The following is a 7,240-nucleotide window of genomic DNA, read 5'->3' on the forward strand; positions in this document are numbered from 1 at the left end:
CTGCTCGATCGAACAGCCTGTTCGATCGGCTGGTAGCCTGATCGATCCACAGCCTGTTTCGAGTGTTCGATATGACAATTTCTGATATTTCGATTTTGATTGAAGGCGATACTGTAACACCCTTGTTACTAATTAACGATTTTATATGTAATTACCAACGATTAGATGTGTAGTTAAGACTACACATGCTATAAGAATACGGGTTTACTAAAACTTTTACAATTCATAAGTTATTCTACAAAACGTGATCGAATTCGTTGTTTAAAATTTACAACGTTACAAGTGCGGAAGCGTGTATCTTTATCGTGTTCGGTTCTTCGTTGAGCTTGATCGTCTTCCGGCATCCCATAGTGTACCTACATTTCATAAACATGAAATGCTTTAGTCTTACGGGGTTGAAATCATGTCCAAACGAGTCCGGGAAACAATTGATTATCAAAAGAAAATAAGAACTTGAAAATCATCTCCACCGTAAATTACGGTGTCACCGTAATTTACGGTGGCTCCTGTATTCATATCCTTCTACCGTACAACAGTAGGTTACCACCGTAACCATATCAGCTCCACCGTAAATTACGGTGTCACCGTAATTTACGGTGGACCCTGCATCTAACTTCTCCAATTTGCCGTAATTTGACACGAAATCTTCCGTATTTTTCAAACCGTTTGTCCGTTTGACCTACCGTTTCTTCCTACGTGTTTGTAATTTGATTTTCCATCATATGAAGTTAAAATCCGACATTCGGCTTAACAAAATTTAAGACTTTTAAGTCTTCGGCTTATTACCCTTTTTGCCAACTTTTGACCCGTTTGTGATTTCCTCATCAAACATGGTTATGACCCTTGTTTCTTCTATAAAACATATTATTATAATTATTTCCTATTATACAAGGTTCAATTCACGGGTCATTACACATTCTTAACCCATTTCGCTAAAACTTCCATTTTGACCCATTAAGGGTATTTACTCATTTTGTCTAGAACTTGTACCCTTTTCTTTTTGTCGCTACAAAATTACATATCGAATCAACTACAATTATTCCACCGCAACTATTTTGTGGTGGATATATCATAACAAACCCCTTTTTCCCTATCTTACCCATCGGTTGATCATTTTACGCAATTGACCACTTTTGAGCATTTGACCCGCGGATGTGCATTCCTATGACCTTTATTCATGTCTAATGATCCCATAATCTTAATGTAAGTTTCTAAACAACTCCTATGGGACGTTTACCCAATATACCCTTCAAGGTATTTTGGTCAACTTTAGTCCCTCACTATACGACGAAGGACTTTCGCTAAATATTTGACCAATTTGTATGTTTAACTAAAAACTTAATTGTACATACCTGGCTCGGGTCAAAGTATTGACCCATTACATAACTTTTGCCTTAAATCCTTTTAGTTAAAGCGGTGCAAGCTTATGTTATTTCTTGTGATTACAAAACTCAACAAGTGATTGTCAAATGTTATTGTCAAATGGTGTTAACAACACCATTTGACCCATTTAGTCTAACCGACTATTTGTCCGTATGAGATGGTATTTAATTACCATTTCATCCCCTTTACCCTTTTTAGGTTTTCCTTTGAAGTTGTTTCACTCGAGCCGTTTTTATTTATTTGTCACTACATGACTAATTTACCATTTTATTCCTTTTACTATCGTCATGATTTCATACCATTTTCCATCATTCCGACTCTCATTGAATCAAGTCGAAATATCATGTACCAACCATTTAGTAGCATTCATATTAATACCTGAAATTAGTAACTTCGCAAATAATGAAAAAGGGGCGTAAGTTATACTTACCTTGCATCCGGCTATGCTCTTTTTCGGCGTATTTATTCCATTTAACCGGCTTCTTTCCCCAAGCTTCCACCTAGCTTGTCGATCGTCAACTATCATCATAATTCGTAAGACGGTTAGTTTAGTCATTATCGCATACGACTATTCCATCTTACAAATTCTATGTCGAAACTACTATTCGACTTCAACGTTGGCTAATTTGACTTTCAATAGTCAACCAACTTCAATCATATTACACGCACAATAAGTTCAACCAACATCATGTTTAGAACCCGTATTATTTCCTATTACACGTAGTTAGTCAAGTTAGCCAATTACGCGTTTCTTTCGAAATTTCAACATATGAACGTTCACTTAGGCATTTTAACAAACACCTTGTGAGCATATTCTATAAAATCAACAATCAATTTTTATAACTAGTTATTTAGTCAAGCTTAACATCAATTAAGCATGTTCCTATCAATTTTCACATTAACAAAATCTGAATTCACTTCCTAGAGCTCAAATTACACTAAGATAACATTATAATCCTAGTGTTCAACATGTTTCTACAAAACCCACTTATCACCTAAAATGATAGTTATGAGTTTCACAAGAAATAGGCCAAATTTCAACAAGTAATTAACTAGGGTTTATCCGTAGGCACTATTTCATTCCAAACAACCAACATGCAACATCAAACTCGAATTCTTATGTTCATCCAGAAATTTTAGATGAGAATTTTCTACAAAATTTACATACCTTTTGATCCCTTTTACTGAGGTGATCACTAATATGTGCTTGAATTTCGATTTGGGTTTGATTTGCCCTTCCAATTTCTTGATTTTGTGCTTGTTAGGGTTTTTGAGTTCAAGAGTTCTTGGCTCTGTGAACATGTCGACCAGAACACACACTTTAAGTATGTGTTTTGGTGTTTTAACTTTTGTTTTATTAAAACAAGTTTCCCACATGGCAACATTAGTCCCTCATGTTTTATTTTGATCAAATGAAGCTGTAACTCACCATTAGTCACTTAATTAAATGCTACTAACTAGGTTAATTATTCCTAGTTACTTTAACGTGTTCGGGAAGTTATAACCCGTTATATTTTAAGTCCCGTTAATTTGGGCTTTTTATACACTTTGTTTTCTCAAAGTATTTATTTCCCCTTTTAGTTAATATTAGGTTTATTTATTTAAGTCCTAATATTTACCGGGTTAAATTTTACCACTAACGGTATTTTACCCGTTCATCACTATTAACGAGGTTTTATTACTAAACCCGTTTTCGGGGTGTTACAAGTCTACCCCCCTTAAAGAGGTTTCGTCCTCGAAACCTTTTCTTACATAATTCATTGAGTTTAAACTCGATGTATTTGATCTGAGACATCTTTTAAACATTACTTATACTTTTAACCAATTGTTAGTGTTACCAGATAAGCATGGTAACATCTTTTTGGTCACTAATTGTCTACGTATCTCATACGACATAGTGCAACTTGAAATAACGTAATCTCGTTATTTCCTCTAGTTTAGTTAACTTAGCGATATTCATCGCTTTCATATACTATTGAATTCTTTATGAATCAGTTATTTTGACCCGTTTAAGGGTCTTTAGTGAAATCTTTCACTTGTATATATTCAGTTCAGTTATACCGAGTCCACCGATTACAGGTAAACCAAATTTATTTAAATGACCTTAACCGGTCTCACTAATTAGACTTATTGGTCCAGTTACTTTTACAGCTTGCTTGGTTATAATGTGATTCTACTTCACATTGCAGTTCTTGACCGTGATCGCGTCACATCATGTTTAATTTATATCAAAAATTTCATTTTCGAAAATATCACTTTTCAAACATAACGTCTTGCGCCTATCAGTGTCAAGACTTGAACCTTTCATGCTTAATATTCAATTTCCTATCAGCATACATATTTGTAAAAACGTTATTTCTTACTAAAACCAAAGTTTTAGTTTAGGATCTTCTCTTTATCTTTTGTCAATTATCCATACCAGGACATTGATAGTCTGTAATTTATTCTTTTACAGTCTAGTTTTATGTGGGAATTCTCTACTGGTTCCCCCGCTCGTCTACGTAACCCGTAGATTCTTTTACTTGGCCTCGTAGGCTATTTATTTAGGCTTTCACCTCTTTAGGGCGTTGCCTTTATGATTCCTTCCCTTTCTATTCATGACCCATGGGTCAGTTTAGTCCCGGTAGACCATTACATTGTTTCTAACCCGAAGGTTATAATGATCCCGTAGATCCTCCTTTTTATATTTGAAAATCATTTGTTTTTGCATCAAATTTTCGCTCATTCCGACTGTGATTCGTGTCCACAATCCTCTCATATTTAATTCCGACCCATTACATGGGTTCATTAATATCTCGCGCTTTCCTTTATTCGGTTTGCGCTCATATTTGCATTCAATCTCGTCCCATTACCGGGTTCTTTATCTTTTCCAATGTTTCGTTTTATCTAACCCGTTTAACTTGTTCGTGTGAAAATTCGTCACTTATTAATGTCAAACTTCAATATTTGTTCGACCCGTTCAACTTTAAAATAGTTGAACATGATTTATCAAAACTTCTATTTACTTTATCTTGTCATCTTTTAGTAATGACTCAAAATCCAAGTCTTTTAACTTTCCATCCGAGTTCCCGTTTCTCGGTCTACGCATGTGTTTAAATCCTTACCCACCAACCCGGTGTTTTACCGAAGTCGTTATTATTGCAACCCTTACGGTAAGCATTATGACTTCGTTTCGCTTTTATATTCCTACTTGGTTCTCAAGTTTGGCGTTTTACAAAAACGACTCGTTTAGAGACATCCGCATTTTCCGGGTTCGAGTGTAAGTACACTCCCTCCCAAACACTTGTCTAAATCATTTTACATGCTTGCGTTCTCTGGGTTCGAGTGTAAGTACACCCCCTCCCAATTCATGTCTAAATCATTTTACATGCTTTCGTTTTCCGGGTTCGAGTGTAAGAACACCCCCTCCCAATACATGTTTACATCATTTTACATGTTTCTTTGTCCCTTCACTCGGGCTCATTTTCCTAATGTAATACGCTTCCGTCTCTCAGCTGTGCGTTTACATTATTATCAAATATTTTGCTCATTTGATTCTTTTGGGTACTTTTTAATTTGTCCCATTTATCCTGTCCTTACTACATCAGATGTAAATGTGTCCGCTATAAGAAACTCATGGTATCATATGCCACTGCTTACTTGGCCAGAGTAAGCGATTAACACATGACACACACGACCTTTTTATAGTTTTCACATCACACCCCATGTAAGTAACACCTCTATTTAGTTTTCTTGGAAATAATATCCTGGATAGGTATTCTATTCAGGTTTCCCAAGTTTGTAATACCTATGCGACAATCATTCTTTACATGTTTGTTGCATATTGCTAATTGCGCGATTATATTTAAAAGCACGCACCTGATAATGCTTGCCCGACGGGCGTCTCTTGCCATTAACCTTGTTCGCGGTCTTTATGCGATTTAGTCCTTAGTGAGCATGTTCCTCTTGTCATGCCTCGGACTATTCCTCTATCACATCCTTAATTTGTTTGTCCTTTGTCATCTTTAAATGCAAGTGTCCTTAAATCAAGACATTCACAAAAGTTAGTAATGTCAACTTCAATAATCCCCTGTATTATAATACAAGCCCCCCCCCCTTTTTTTTTACTATAAGCATCAACGCGTGTATTTTTGTCAACTATATCAATCATTTAGTTGGGGTAATGTGTATTACACGGTAACCCTATGTGTTATTTACAATACTTTAATACACTAGACCATTAGCATACATGCACTTACCGGATTTGCGATCAAGCCTCGAACCGAACACTATTCTTTATCAAGAGCGTAAGGTTTAAGTCCAAGCCTGGTTTTCCCCACCATACTTGAATCTCTTAAACCAAGGCTCTGATACCAACTTGTAACACCCTTGTTACTAATTAACGATTTTATATGTAATTACCAACGATTAGATGTGTAGTTAAGACTACACATGCTATAAGAATACGGGTTTACTAAAACTTTTACAATTCATAAGTTATTCTACAAAACGTGATCGAATTCGTTGTTTAAAATTTACAACGTTACAAGTGCGGAAGCGTGTATCTTTATCGTGTTCGGTTCTTCGTTGAGCTTGATCGTCCTCTGGCATCCCATAGTGTACCTACATTTCATAAACATGAAATGCTTTAGTCTTACGGGGTTGAAATCATGTCCAAACGAGTCCGGGAAACAATTGATTATCAAAAGAAAATAAGAACTTGAAAATCATCTCCACCGTAAATTACGGTGTCACCGTAATTTACGGTGGCTCCTGTATTCATATCCTTCTACCGTACAACAGTAGGTTACCACCGTAACCATATCAGCTCCACCGTAAATTACGGTGTCACCGTAATTTACGGTGGACCCTGCATCTAACTTCTCCAATTTGCCGTAATTTGACACGAAATCTTCCGTATTTTTCAAACCGTTTGTCCGTTTGACCTACCGTTTCTTCCTACGTGTTTGTAATTTGATTTTCCATCATATGAAGTTAAAATCCGACATTCGGCTTAACAAAATTTAAGACTTTTAAGTCTTCGGCTTATTACCCTTTTTGCCAACTTTTGACCCGTTTGTGATTTCCTCATCAAACATGGTTATGACCCTTGTTTCTTCTATAAAACATATTATTATAATTATTTCCTATTATACAAGGTTCAATTCACGGGTCATTACACATTCTTAACCCATTTCGCTAAAACTTCCATTTTGACCCATTAAGGGTATTTACTCATTTTGTCTAGAACTTGTACCCTTTTCTTTTTGTCGCTACAAAATTACATATCGAATCAACTACAATTATTCCACCGCAACTATTTTGTGGTGGATATATCATAACAAACCCCTTTTTCCCTATCTTACCCATCGGTTGATCATTTTACGCAATTGACCACTTTTGAGCATTTGACCCGCGGATGTGCATTCCTATGACCTTTATTCATGTCTAATGATCCCATAATCTTAATGTAAGTTTCTAAACAACTCCTATGGGACGTTTACCCAATATACCCTTCAAGGTATTTTGGTCAACTTTAGTCCCTCACTATACGACGAAGGACTTTCGCTAAATATTTGACCAATTTGTATGTTTAACTAAAAACTTAATTGTACATACCTGGCTCGGGTCAAAGTATTGACCCATTACATAACTTTTGCCTTAAATCCTTTTAGTTAAAGCGGTGCAAGCTTATGTTATTTCTTGTGATTACAAAACTCAACAAGTGATTGTCAAATGTTATTGTCAAATGGTGTTAACAACACCATTTGACCCATTTAGTCTAACCGACTATTTGTCCGTATGAGATGGTATTTAATTACCATTTCATCCCCTTTACCCTTTTTAGGTTTTCCTTTGAAGTTGTTTCACTCGAGCC

At 35.8% G+C, this 7,240-nt stretch overlaps 1 long non-coding RNA gene across 1 annotated transcript; it reads right to left on the reverse strand.

Annotated features, from left to right (window-relative positions):
* Positions 1 to 318: 318 nt before the first annotated feature.
* On the reverse strand, positions 319 to 2,691 carry LOC110871254. Its single transcript, XR_002553589.1, has 3 exons — positions 2,552 to 2,691; positions 1,814 to 1,902; positions 319 to 356 (listed from the first exon to the last, which is right to left on the reverse strand). It is a non-coding gene; the product is annotated as an uncharacterized LOC110871254 (long non-coding RNA).
* Positions 2,692 to 7,240: the final 4,549 nt, after the last annotated feature.

Source organism: Helianthus annuus, chromosome 1 (assembly GCF_002127325.2).
Source record: "Helianthus annuus cultivar XRQ/B chromosome 1, HanXRQr2.0-SUNRISE, whole genome shotgun sequence".
Classification (NCBI taxonomy): Eukaryota; Viridiplantae; Streptophyta; class Magnoliopsida; order Asterales; family Asteraceae; genus Helianthus; species Helianthus annuus.